Source organism: Talpa occidentalis, unplaced genomic scaffold (assembly GCF_014898055.3).
Source record: "Talpa occidentalis isolate TD23 unplaced genomic scaffold, MPIMG_talOcc4v2.1 talOcc4.13, whole genome shotgun sequence".
NCBI lineage: Eukaryota > Metazoa > Chordata > Mammalia > Eulipotyphla > Talpidae > Talpa > Talpa occidentalis.
Genome location: NW_023601322.1, coordinates 23,290,276 through 23,304,833, shown reverse-complemented (window position 1 = coordinate 23,304,833; position 14,558 = coordinate 23,290,276). Strand labels below are relative to the sequence as shown.

Sequence of the window (14,558 nt, the reverse complement as noted above, 5' to 3'; positions counted from 1 at the left end):
TATAAAATAGTATGGAAATGAAAGAGAACAAAATGCTGTCCTATATTACAATGTATATCATAAATATAATGCTGAATTAAAAAATGATGAAGAGTACAAACTTTGAATCACTTATTAAAACTTCAAAAAATATTAATAAAAACTCATGTGGTGACTATAGGAACTATAACTGAGATGGAGTACATAGGAGATTTCTAGGGTGTTGATGTTCTATATTTTGATCTAGGCAGTAGTTACTAAGGTTTTCTTTCTAATTTATTGAATTATTCAGTTATAATGTGTTGTCTTCTGTACATATGTGTTTAAAAGAGTTGACTAAAAAGTGTGTGGGGGAGTGGTGTATGTGGCTTGAGTGTATGTGTAAGCATAACATTACTACATATTTTACAAGGGTAAGTATATTCAAGGAAATATACACATTAGGATAGACATTAAGTTAGATGCTTGCAAGGGAGGAAAATATGACTGACAATAGGACACAAAGGAGAAACAGAAAATTATGGATGAGTTACATACAATTTATTATCCACCTATGACTTGATTTCCCCCCTAAAAACCAAGTATCTTTATGGACTTTCACTTTTCAACAATCTTCTCTGAATTCTATTCCAGAGTGAAAGATCTACGCTTTTCATTTGGACTTACATTAACATTACCTTACCCAGATACAGATGCTATAAAATAGATGGTTAATATGAGGATTGAAGGTATTAAGGATTAACTCTGCGTAATGGTTATATTAAGAAATGTACATGAAATGCAAACTTCTTAAACTTCCACAGAAATTAAATATGCATTTCTGAATGTTCTTCCCATGGCCTCAGCATTGCCAAATGAAAGCCCAAGATAAAAGTCATGGACTTCACCTAACAAGGCTAGGAACTACACAGCTTAAGAGCAGTTCGATTATGTCTGTCATGTAGCTAGAGGTAAAATTCAAATTGGAGCATCAAATTGGAGGGATAGGTATGGGAAGGTTTTAAGATTCTTTCCAATTATTTGATGATAAGAAATAATTCTTGCTCTAGAGGAAATAGTGCAGATTTTCACATCGCTGAACTCCTACATGGAATACCACCTCAATTCCCAAAAGTTGAGGAACAGCAAAGCTCCTGTCCAAAGTAATAATAACACAAATTTAAGGTGAACTATGTGTTTGACATTCTTGTCATTGCTTTATGCAAACTTTCTTTATGTGCAGCATTTATTACTTCTTCACAAATTTAGTATTCATCTACCCTCCCCTTTATAAATACATACCTTCTCTCCAGTGAACAAATAATAGCAATTTGCTAATAGCACACTTTGAAATAAAATACTTTTTGACTTCTATTGAGGACATGTGTTTTTTAAAGAACAGTATCTGTGAATGTGATAAAAGACCCTTCTATATTCTAGGAAATTAATAGGCAGTAAATCATTATACCCCTACCCAAGCCTTTAAAGATAAACTTAGCATATATTTCTTTGTGTTGACAGTTTCACATTCTTTAGAATGATGTCCAAGAGAGGGATTGCTGGGTCATACAGTATTTCCAGATCTCATTTTTTAACCTAAATTCAGATTCTCTTTCAAAATGGCTGCAGTTTACCTTTCCATCAAGGGTATAATAGTGTTCCTCTTTCCCTGCATCTCCTCCAGCACTTGTCGTTGGGGGTCTATTTAATATGTGACATTCTGCCAGGTGTGTGATAATATCTTACTGTGGTTTATGCTGGTATCTCTCTTACTAGAAAATGATGATCATTTTTCCATGTATCTACTGGCCTTCATGATATGCACTTTGGTGAATTTTCTATTAAATTCTGCTGGGTTGTTTATTTTTCTACTGTTGAATTGCATACATTTTTATATATTTTGGATATTAACCCCATGCTGGTTATGAAATGTATAAATCTTTTTTCCCACACATTAGGGTTTCTTTTAAATCTATTTTTATGTTCCTTCACTGTGGAAAAAGCTTTTTAATTTGAGGTAATACCAAATTTTTTAAAATTATATTGCCCTTGCCATAGGGATCAAGTCTGCTATATGCTCATACAATGTTTATTACAACATTATTCACAATAATGAGAATGTGGACACAGCCTAACTATCCATCAATATACTGGATCAAGAAGATGTGGTATAGCCACACCTGCAATATTCAACTCTGAGGAAAGACAAAATGCTGACATATACAGCAACATGGAAGGAATTATTTTGAGAGAATTATGTGCAGTAAATAAAGACACATATTGGACATTTGCATAACAGATAATATAACAAAGGAAAATATTTATTAAAATGAGTAAGCATTAATTCATAAAGTGAAATTTCTGAAGTCAATGGAGGGAGAAAGGGCCAATGGGGATATAAGAATGATGGTGAGGGAAAAAAAATAACCAATCACATTCAAAGTTCTTCCCTCCATCAAAAAAAAAATATAAATTGAGACATTAAAAATTTCTTGAGTTTATTTACATATAAAGAGATTCCAAGAAGGCTGCACCAAATTAATAATGTTTAGGAGCATATCACTCATAGGTGTTGAGACAAGTTTTTCATAGTGAAGACTTGGAAGAAAAACAAATTATTTGATTAGCTATAGCTTAAGTGGTGACCTTACTTGGAAAAACCTAGCGGGCTCTACGTGACACTGGTTATTTTGAAATTTCACTTTCCCAGATTCTAGTGCGCTGATGCTGGCTAAGGTTTTGGTCGACTTACATAGGCTACCAGGACATTAGAGCTATCCGAGTCTCATGGCTTCCTTGTTGAAATACTTCAACAACCTACTTTTGAAAATTGGGTTGTTCATTTTGTCATTGTTAAAATTTGGGATTTCTTTATATATTCTGGTGGAGTATAATGTATATTGTGCATATTTTTGCACATATATATTTTATATATTTGTGTGTATATATACCCATTATATCATATATATGTACACACACACACATATATATATAAAACCTACTATGTGATTTACATATATTTTCTACAAATCTACAGCTTATCTTTGCAATCTCCTGACAGTGCCTTGATAAAGCATATGGTAATTTTTTTCTTTTATGGATCATCTACTTGTCTTGTTTCAAAAAACCCTTTGTCTAATATGAAGCTTTTTTTAATAGTGTGTGTATGAGAGAGAGAGAGAAAGTGAGAGAGAGAGAAGGGGAGAGAGAGCAAGCACATCTATAAAACTCCAGCTGGGATTTAGATTGATATAGCATCAACTCCATAGATCACTTTGAGAAGAAATTACAGTTACTATGTTGCATCTTATAAACCAAGATCTTGGTAAGTCTCTCAATTTATTTAAGTTGTCTTTGATTTCCTTTGTCAACATTTTATAGTATTTAGCATGCAGCTTCTATACATGTTTTGTTAGATAATAACTATTATATTTTTGAAGTTATTATAAATGATAATTTGTTTTTAAGTTTTGAATAGATCATCATTTGTATATAGAAATATGAGATTAAATTTTCTGTATTAACCATGAATCCTACATCTTTTCTAAATTCACTTATTAATTCTGGCAATTTATTATTATTATTATTTCCTGGGATTTTATGCACCAAAAAGTGTATGTCATCTGTATTAGCTTGCTAATGTGTATATAAATCTAAAACTATTTTAAAATAAAGGTTTATTTAAAAATTTTGTAGGTGGTAAATATATCAATGTCAGACACCAGTTTCTGAGTCCTCTAGTAAGGTAGGAATATAGAATATTAGTTCCAAATGCAAATTGTCATCAGAAACTCAATTTAACCATGATCAAGAAAAAGAAAAGCATAAAAATGCAATATATGCATTATTTATAAACAACAATATAATATTGCAACATATCCAATATTTATATGTAGTATATACACATAGGTGTACATATCTATATGTGTCTATAAACGTGCATATCTATAGATGTATATATCGATATATATGTAGTTTGTATCAACAAATATTTGCTGAAATGGAAGAATTTAAACAGATTCATTAAGAGCAGAGGTAACATTAATGTTTATACAGGAGAGAAGTGGCTAAAATATTGGAAATAGCTTGGGAAGAGTTTGGGTACAATTAAGCACCTACTCAAGGGATTTGTGTTTTAGTTGTTCATAAGCATTTATTGAACAGCGTTCTACTTATGCACTATGGAAGGACTGAAGCTAGAAGATGAATTAAAATATCTGAGTCTATACTCAAGAAGTAAATATTCTGGTAAGAAAAACAAAAATAGTATGATCACAGAATCACAATAATGTAAGTGGGATAAATGGACATGCACATCTTATTCTTACCTATTGATTATCTGAAATATTTTGTGCTTTGAAGGATTGAGTCTTGCCAGATATCTAAAGTAGCTTAACATTACTGTACTCCTTCATAAAACAAATTAACTTATTATCTTCTTCCCTATACATTTCCTAATCATTCATGAATTATGTCTTCCTGGCACAAAAAAATATCAAACAACCCAACTGGTCTTCAAAGTGTTAGAAGCACTTGGAGTTATCTCTAGATTGGGTTAGGTTATCACCTAACTTCTTTATCTCATATGAGTTTAAAATCTCATTCATTCCTAGAGTTATAAATCTGCACCAGGCCTCCTTCTCCTATTTATGTAGTTAACGGAGATAATCAAAATGTATCTACTGAGCATACACAGAGTCAGAGATATGTTTTAGAAAACGTGGGTTAATATATGAAAAGCACAAATGAAGGTCCTTATTTTTGAGAAACTATTACTTTATTTTATTTGTTTTACAGATATTATTTATTTATGTGTAGACGAACTGGAATGTAGGCCAGAGGTGCAGAGGGTGAGAGGATTCACCAAAGACAGAGCAGGGAGAAGAACAGGCAGACTGAGGAAATACATGCAGAGGGGAGCAGTGGGAGAGACAGGAGAGGTCTGCTGAGCCGTTTGTGGGTTAGCTCCATGGCCAGGGATCAAACTCAGGCCCTCAGGGTGAAAGCGTTGAGACTGAACACCTAGGCCATCAGGGAGATCTGAGAAACTATAATTTTATTGAATGAACAGACTTTATTATCACATTCTAGACTAGAAGTCTATATTAAAAAGGTTATAGGAATTTAGAGAAGGGATCCAATTCTGATACTGTAACAGAACGATACTCATAGAATGGGATGGTTACAGGTTCCCTGCCCCATCCAAGGAAGGATGGAGCGGAGCAATGAGAAGAAGCTAAAAGCACTGTGAAAAGGACTAGAAGAGAAGTAGAAGTGGAGCAAGATAGAGAAAGAAGATTGGAGGAGACACATGAAACAGAGAGATGTAAAGAAGCCATTCTTGCTTCTCAGCCTTGGACTTTTACCAGGGGCTTGAGGGACGTGGAAGAAGACACTTGACAGAAACAGTGTGTGGGCAAAAGACCCATGGGGAGACTGACAATGGCAATCTTCATCTTGACTTGTGTTTTGATTTTGCTCTTTTCCTTCTAGACTTGCCTGGCGTCTTCTGCCCCTTTCCTACAGGTCTCCACCAGAAGGTACCTTAGACTTAGGGCAAGCTTTTGGGCCTCAGTGGCCCTGCTTTGGACCATTCTTTGTCTGAACATTTACCCATGAGGGGATGTGTAACTTGGTGCTTCATAGGGAAACTATTTTATCTCTTCTTTCCCGTGTCTTTACTGCACACTAATTGTATTAAATATTTAAGACCCTTTCCATTGATGGTCTTACGCACTAGAGTATGTTTTGTCTTTATGCGGCAGATGGCAGACCCCATCTAGTGCAGTGGTTTGGGGGTCCTGCAGTGCCCCTCAAACTGCCTTGTAACTATAGTTCTCCTTCTGGATTTGTATTTTGAAAAAATACAAATATTTTGAAAAAATACACCTTACCAGTGGGACTTGGCACTTTTAATACCTCATATCATTTTCAACTAAATTTTTTCTAAAGTTCACTTTTTCTCCTCTCTTGAAAAGAATGAAAAAACTGGAGGGTGTTGAGGGTAATTCTAGTTCTTGTCCTCTCTTTTGCAGCTACATTCCTCTGCCAGAAAACCAAAGACAGCACTTACTAATGGATAGTCACTGGTATAAAAATGAAAGAGAAAAACATGTTTTCAACGTATCTCTGTTCACTTTTTACATTTCTTCCTCCTTTTGCTACTTCTCAGTGTTTCAGGTGCTCAGAATTTCCACAATTTACTACACAGTACTCCACATGGGGCAAAGAATTACCCACAACCTAAACTTTGCTTCCAGTTCTTTTTTCTCACCTTTATTTTAGCCTCCCTGGGCTTTTCCTGCCCTGGTTAGGACTTATCTGATTTATTATATTCAGTTCAGTATTGGGTAGTAATTATAAATTATAGGACCTGATGGGTCCTATTGATAATTGACTAGCTACTATATTTGCACAACAATATGAAGAAGTAACTAACAAGTGCCTTGTAAGGAAAAGAGGAAAAAGCTTTTAAAGTCGATGGTGAGGTATACCTCTAACATGACCTCGGTAAGTTTTTCTATGTTTTGATGATTCCCTGAATCTTTCAGCTGATGTGTCTCTGTGATCAGAGACTATACACTTTCTCTATATCAGGACACTCTGAAATTACTGAGCAGCTAAAACCAACCCAATCCAAAATAAATAAATAAATAAATAAATAAAAAACAAAAAAAACCCAAAAAAACACCTCAGGTGATTCTTGAAAACATGGTTCATTCAAGAAGGTAAAAATGAAAGCAATTTTCCTTTGTGCATTTTATACTCCCTTCAATAACTCTGGAGTCGAAATTAAAACTCTAGAACAAATAGCTGATAATAAATTCTCAGATACAAATTAGGTCCTTTACCCAGTAAATTAAAAAAAAAAAACATGCTGCTTGAAATTTACAATATTCTGTAATTTTCTATATTCAATGGAAAGAACTTGGGTCTGACTAAATAAATGTCACAAGATTTGAAGCATGAGGTACAATAAATTAAATACCTATTGGAGTGTTTCCCTTTGTTGTAGGGATGCCAGTTATTGAGTCCTTTCACAATTGAATTATTAAATGATTAAAGGGAATATTGCAGGAGGCACTGCTCAGACCCTGTAAATCACACTTGCTTGTGACTCTTTTTAGGGATGTTCCAGGATCAATATCCAAAGGGTTCCCTTGTTAGAGGCACCTTACCAGTGGGACTTGGCACTAATTCCCAGTCCAGATGAGGGTTTCCTTAAGTAGAGACTCAGATTTTAAAAACATTTTCATCTATCCAGAAATACAGCCTGAGCTGGGAAAGGCAGCAGATGAGAATTCTGCCTTTCTAAAGCACATCTGTACATGTCCATCTGCATGACAGCAGGCCTGCTCTATGCAGTCTTGCATCTTGGCTGTTTATACATTCCAAATGGTCTTTGTGGACTTGGGAATTTTCCCTTGACTATGCGAGCTGCAGCTTACATGTATAATATGGTTTCTTCTTTGTATCTGTGCATGTACCATGAAGCACAATTTCTCTTCTCAGGTCTCTGTAGGTTTAGCTATAATCATCCAACCTTTGTATTATTTTATAGCCCTTTGTGATATCATCACATTTGTTTTAGTTTACTTTGCACCAGGATTTATTGAGGTATGATTCTGAAACAGTGTTAGGAAAAAAAGAAAAAAAATTCTTTCCTTATTTTTCTGCCTCCCTAAGCTCGGTATGGATGGCACTTACAGCATACTTCATACTTGACCTCTTATATCATGTAGAACTTATTGTGCTCCTTATTTATTTATTTTTTATTTTATTATGGAATGCATCTTTTCATAACTCATAAACTACATTGTAGATCCAGGTCTGAAAAATCTTACACTGCCATTGTCTTGGTTATTTAAAGACTTTGAATATGTCTTCTAGAATGACCATATATTTATGTTAAAGCCTTAGGTACTACTTTGTGATGTTTTATCACTCTAAAATGACATCATTTTATGTAATTAGTGAAAGTTTCCAAAAGATAAAACCCAAGCCTTGTTATTATACAGTATTTGGTAGGAATGTTAGCAAGCAGTCTGAGGGGTGCCCCAAGACCTCCAAACTTGCACACTCGAAAGGGATTCTGCCATTTGCAACATAAAGACAAAGCATATTCTCAGTGTGAAAGATCTTTAATAGAATGATTGTGCATAGAATGAGAAGAAGAGAAAGGAATAGCTTCCCAATGAAATACTGAAAGTTACCCATTCCCTCAAGGTCAAATGCCCAGCTAAATATTGTTGGCCTAAAGTGGAGCCATTGAAGTCAGAAATCTTGTCATAAGTTCTAAGTCACTTTCTGGTAGGGAACTACAAGAAAGGGGCGGGAATGGGCAGTCTGGGATAAAAGGAGCAAAATTAAAGTCCAAATCAAGAAAAAGGCTGCCCCATCAACCTTCCCACAAGTCTCACCCACATGTCTCTTTCAAGTATCTCCACATGTCTCTTCTCCACATGTCTCCTCCAAATCCCCGAAGTCCCTGGTACAAGTCCAAAGCCGGGAAGCAAGCAGACCCTTTTTCTTCACATCTCTCTGCTCCAGGTGTCTCACCCTGTGTCCCTTCTCTCAAGCATTCCCCTGGCTGATCAGCTCCGCCCCTCATTAGGTGGGGCAGGGAACATAGAACCTCCTTTTTATATGGGGATACCTCTGTTACAGGAAGAGTGGAAAAAATTCAATGTTGAGAGCAGACTAGGGCATGAAATTAACAAGCCTTACTATTGAACATTACATGTTTTCATAAGATCATTAATAGATGTATTTTATAGGCAAGGATACTAAGATACAACATAGAGAGTATAGTGGTTATTCCCCTAGAAATTTAGTGGTACAGATGCTGATGGAACTAACAAGCTCCTGGGATCACATTGAAAAGACCTGTGAGGAAAAAGTACTGGGCTATGTTGACACTGTATACATTTTTGTTAATCTTTTGACCTGGTTGGAACCATGTATCTTGCTGTTCTAATGTTGGACTTTTCCTTATCTGTAGGCATTCAGATAGTAAACCAAAGCAGAGAAGAAAGGAGACAAAATCAATTGTGACATTTACTGCAAAGAGTTTGGAATCCCTTGAAGATAAAAGATTTTTTTAATTTAAATATTATATTTTATATTCCCTGTACAATTACAACCCCCTTATTTTGACCCCAAGCCCTCCTTTCCCCTCCCCCCATCTGCCATAGAGTGTCTCTGGTTCGTAGTTGTTTGTTGATTTTGATATTTTCTTTCTTACAATTATTCTTTTTCCTAGTCCCTTATTTAGGTTTTCTAGATGCCTGCTATCAGTGAGACCATCTGGTATTTTTCTTTTTCTTTCTGGCTTATTTCGCTGAGCATGATCCCTTCTAGCTCCATCCATGTTGCTGCAAATTGCATGTGTTTATCTTTTTTGAATGCTGAGTAATATTCCATGGTGTATATGGACCACATCTTCTTGATCCAGTCATCTGTTTTTGGGCATTTGGGTTGTTTCCAAAGCTTAGCTATTGTAAATAGTGCTACTATAAACATAGGGGTGCAGGTGCCCTTTGGAATTGATGTTTCTGTGTCCTTTGGGTAAATACCTAGGAGTGGAATTGCTGGATCGTATGGAAGCTCTATGTTTAGTAGGTCAAGAGTGCAAACTGGTCCAACCACTACGAAGATAAAAGTTTTAAGAAAGTATCTTAGCATTAGGAAAGGATTTCCTATTCTTTATCTATCTCATACACTTTAATTTCTCTAATATTTCTAATCAATTTAGTAATACCAGGGTACAATATTTTTCAAAGCAGTTAACAATTTAGCAATCAGAAATCTTACATCATGTTTCTCTTTTTATAAAGAACAGTGTCCTTCCTATTCTCTGTTTTCATTATTTATTGTCAGCTCAGTTGAACACATGACTCATAGCTGAAAATCCTTTTATACATGTTGTATCATCAGATGACTTTGACTGAGGATGATGATGCAAAATGTGTAAAGTATCTACAACAGTGGATGGATATGCAGATAAAATGACTGGAAATGAGTGAGTCATCCAGTGTGACTTCTGGCTTCTGTGAGCAATCTCAGTTCCCATTTGCATTAATGTAGCTTCCTCTCAAAAAAAACGTGGATTTTAATAAGACAATAAAATTGTATAATTTTAGAGTTAGAAAAGACTTCAGACCTCTTTGGTACAAGGTCACATAGCATGGAAGTACCATCTACCACAGTGTTGCCTCCCTCCCTCTTCCCTCTTTCCTACCCCCCTCTGTCCCTCTCGCCTTCTTTCCTTTCATTTTAACATCTAACCTTATGTTCTTTTCAAAATAATTTCTATAGTTTCTGTATTTGATGTATTTTTATTGACAAACATTCAAGGAAGTAGAAACAAGTTATATTGCTATGTCTAAAATCCTGAGAAAATGCATATTTCTTCTTTTCATTTTTCAGGATATTTAAATTAGCTTTTGCTGGCTAATTCAGAAAATTAGGCATAGTTCACAATTAATGTTTAATTTTAATGAAAGGGAAAATTAAATCTATTTCCTATGTGATGAAAACCAACTGGGAGAACCTAAACCTCTGCAAGATGTTCCATTAAAAACTGTCTCTATTATCCTCTAAAATTAAAGTGTTCCTAGTTACAAGCATTCTTCTCATGGCTTCTCTGCATGCATTGATATTTATGGGATCAATATGTAATTTAGTATCAGTATGTTTAATCATAATCAGCTACAGTGCTGTGTTTAGCTGAACCTATAAAATGTGCTATAATGATTCTAAAATGTTTAAGAATCACTGCCTCTGTGCCTATGAATCAGAAACCTGTGTTTAATTATTGATAACAATTAGTACACAGAAGCAGACAAACACCATCTGGCGGTAGAAGTGGTTCTACAGCTGCCCCCCCCCCACACACACATGGGTCTAAAGTAATGCATCATTGATTTTGTTACCCCACATATGAAAACTGGTTTATTTCTATACCGCAAACACTAGAATTTCTGTTCCTTTACGCCTCACAGTATCAAACTGCTATTGCTTTCTGTCAGAACTATGGGATAGTCAACTGGGTTTGGTCATCATAATCAGAACTCAATGAAATTCTTCTGTAAGAACTTTTCACCCTGAATGCATCTCATGAATAATAATAAGAGTGATGTTAAAGTGGTTGAATCTCAAGGTCAGACATTCAGAACAAAAAGCAATGCTTAACATAAAAACATAAAAAATGTAAAATATTAACTAATTAGGTACAGATATTATTCAAACAAGAAAGAACAAGTGTGCATGCATGCATGTGTCTGTGTATATATATTAATGTATAACTTGGGCAGGCAGCTATTTTCACTCTAATGCAATTTTAAAAAGTATCTGAAATGAAGGTGGAGAAAACTATCATGTCTACTCTTAAAGGGATCTATCATCATTATCTTACTTCTGTAGGCCTTTTTTGTCTCAACACAACTGCTTACACCCATTTGGGAATATATCATCAATGCCCCAGAATTGACCTCACATTCTCCATTGTTCTTCTCATTGCTTAATCCAATTTTTTTGTACACTATAACACATACTTGGTAGAACTGAACTACTTGTGTAAGGAGATCTTAATCCCCTCCCCATTGGGGATGGCTTTTCTGGACCTAAAGCAGCACAATCTCTTGAAAAGTCACCTCCAACACCTCGTAGATTCATCTAGGACTCCCCATTTCAGGGTTTCATAGTTCACCACAAAGTCCCTACTTCAATAGGCATACTGGGTACAATTAGGTTTGCTGTTGCATCTCACTTAGTGCAGATAAATGGATACTTTGCAATGCCAACAGCATCTTCAGCAGCCAGGAACAAAGTGTTCAACAGTCTCATGGTAAGGAAGCCTAAAGAACTTCTGGAAGAAATTGTGGATCAGGTATAAATGTCAAAGAATAACTAAAATGGAGGAGGAGGGTTTTGTTGGAGTCCCAGTTTTAAGTCTCAAATCTCTCACTATATTTAATTTGATTATCTCTGTCTTCACATACATTAGTTTCTTTTATCCAACTGAAGCTGATGTATTTTAGATGGAGTCCAAACAACACAAGCAATGAGTTTTAACAAACTAGGAAGATTGTGAAAGCAAGTTGTTTGAAGCTGCCTCAAGTTGTCTATTCACAAAGGGACCCTAGTCTCACAGGAATAGGAACATTCAGGAGGTACAAAAATCCCACTCTAGTTAGTGGTGATGAACATAAAATACTACTCTGAAAAGAGTCTGGGACAACAAGAATAGTGCTTGAGAATTTCCAGAGAGAAGCAGTTAAACAAAACTAAGACCCAAGCTCTGGTCTCTGACTTGGTCCAGTGGATTTAAAATAGGTACTACAAAGCCATCATGTCTTATGGTGATGTTTCAGGGGCAAGAGTACTATTAAAGCAAAGGCAATCTGGGCACTCCAAATCAGCTTTTATCTACTTTATCTATTTTATCTAGTAGTTACCTTTTATCTATTTTACATAGTAGACTTTCATTAAAGATTTCATTTGAAGAAAGAGTTCAATAATTTTAAAAGCCTATGAAACACTACTTGACTAGTCTATCAGGGCTATTGGGATACAGTACATCAAAAACCAGATCAAAGGTCTGTTCAAGTGAGCAAAGATGGATGATGGCAAGTAGGTTTCTGCTGCTCTTTGATAGGTACAGTCTTTGCAAATATGGCTGTCTAGGAAAGGATAAACAAGGGGACAGTTAGGAGCTGCTGAGATATTCTGAATACTCCAAGAGGCAGTAAAGAATGATGAGTGAGTTGGGCTGGGTACTTGGAATGGTTCTGCAATATTCTCAGGAGTAAGGTTGGATAGCACTACTATATGTGATCTTTGTCAGTTGCAGGAGATTTAATTAGACTCTAGTTAAGGAAGAAAGATATCTGGGTTCCTCATTCTATCCACTGACTTAATCAAGTTGCTATGAAGATAAAAACCATCACCACAGATCATTGTCCTTTTCTTTACACATCATGCCTGAACTATAGATAATTGTAGCTATAGCTATTAATGAAATATTCATGTCTTCAAACAGGGCTTAAGAAATGTTGAGATCAACAACATAATGGCAGAAGGGCAAAATTGTTCAAAAAGGTCGTCCACACACTTGTCCCCCCAAAAAAATTCTGGTAAAAATCCGAGAAGATGGTAATTTTTTTAATATATAAAAATAAACTGAGCCATATCCTTGCTGATAGGAAGAAATTATAATTCTATTATTCTAAGATGCATTTTCATATCATGTGCAAATAATTTTTTTCTTGGTTACCTCTTTAAATGTGGCAGAACCACTTTTTCTATTTCACAAAATAGAAAAAACACAAATTTCAATTTCAATAACATATAGGAATGGAGATTGGAGAGTTAGTGTTTTAATTTCCAGGAAATATCTTTTTGAGATTGTATTTAGTTTCCCATTTGTTTGCTTCCTCTTTCCTCCCTGACCCAAGAAAGTCCCTTTGAAGTTCTGATTGCTTCAGGAAGGTAGTTCAATAGACATATTGATGGAAAATAAGAGGTGATTTATCCACTTAGAATTATAGTAGCTCATGTAGCAATTAAAATTAGAAATTATGATTTAATGTGTCATGTCTGGAGAAGAATTTCAGTACCTACATTTGAGGGTGAAGGTCAAATTGAGTTCCTGAAAAAGACCAACTGGGTATTTGTAATTCCTGACCATGTTATTGTGCATGGCTCCAGAGGGTAACCAGAGGTATGTGATATGAATAAAAAACCAACTATGGTCTGTACAAAATTAGATCTGTGTCTTTCACTGAATGATAAGAGCAAAATCCAGAGATACCCTTAATATGGATTTTTGTAAAAGAGGCTTAGTCTATATTTAATGTTTTACATTACAGTAAAAGGTAAAGAACTATTATACATAGGTCATAATGAAATGTAGTTAAAAGTGCTGAGAGATTATAGAAAAATATGTTGGCCTAATAGATAAATTGTTATAAATACAGCCCTATAATACATTTGAAATGCACAAATAACAGGATTGTGGAGGTTTCACACATTCATGGAATACAGGGAAATAAAACAAAAGAAGAGACAAAATAAAACTAAATGAACCTAGAAAACTGACTAATATTGAGGTTAACAGAATTGGGGGTGAGGAATAATGAGGGAGGGGTCACGATCGAATACAGTAGAGGATCATGGTTGCTTTGCTGATGGGTGTGTTGCAGTAAAATATATCTGAAGAAGTGTGACTCTGAAGCTCTGAATCATATATAATGTTGTAAAACAATGTTATCACAATAATAAAAAATATAAAATGATAATTGAATCTCAAGATTTTAAGATAATTAAAAAATCATTTAGACTAATGGCTTGAGTGTTTAAATATCCTTATAGAGGATAATTAGTTCCTGAACATAACTGGGGGTCGTGAGGTAAACAGCATCATGACAAAAAGCTTGATTTCCGAAGATGAACAGACCTCAGGTCTACGACTCACCATTTATATATGTAGCTTGACTTCTCTAAACTTAGCTTTTGCATTTGTAAAATGGACATAAGAAGAGTTCAATTAATTCTTATTATGTACAGATTCTGTATTTTTGAATTTGCCTACTACCTAA

At 35.0% G+C, this 14,558-nt stretch overlaps 1 protein-coding gene across 5 annotated transcripts in view; it reads right to left on the bottom strand.

The window, feature by feature from the left end:
• The window catches only part of SYT4 (synaptotagmin 4), a 291,633-nt gene that overhangs the window by 23,193 nt on the left and 253,882 nt on the right, over positions 1–14,558 (bottom strand). The gene's annotated exons all lie outside the window — the stretch shown is intronic.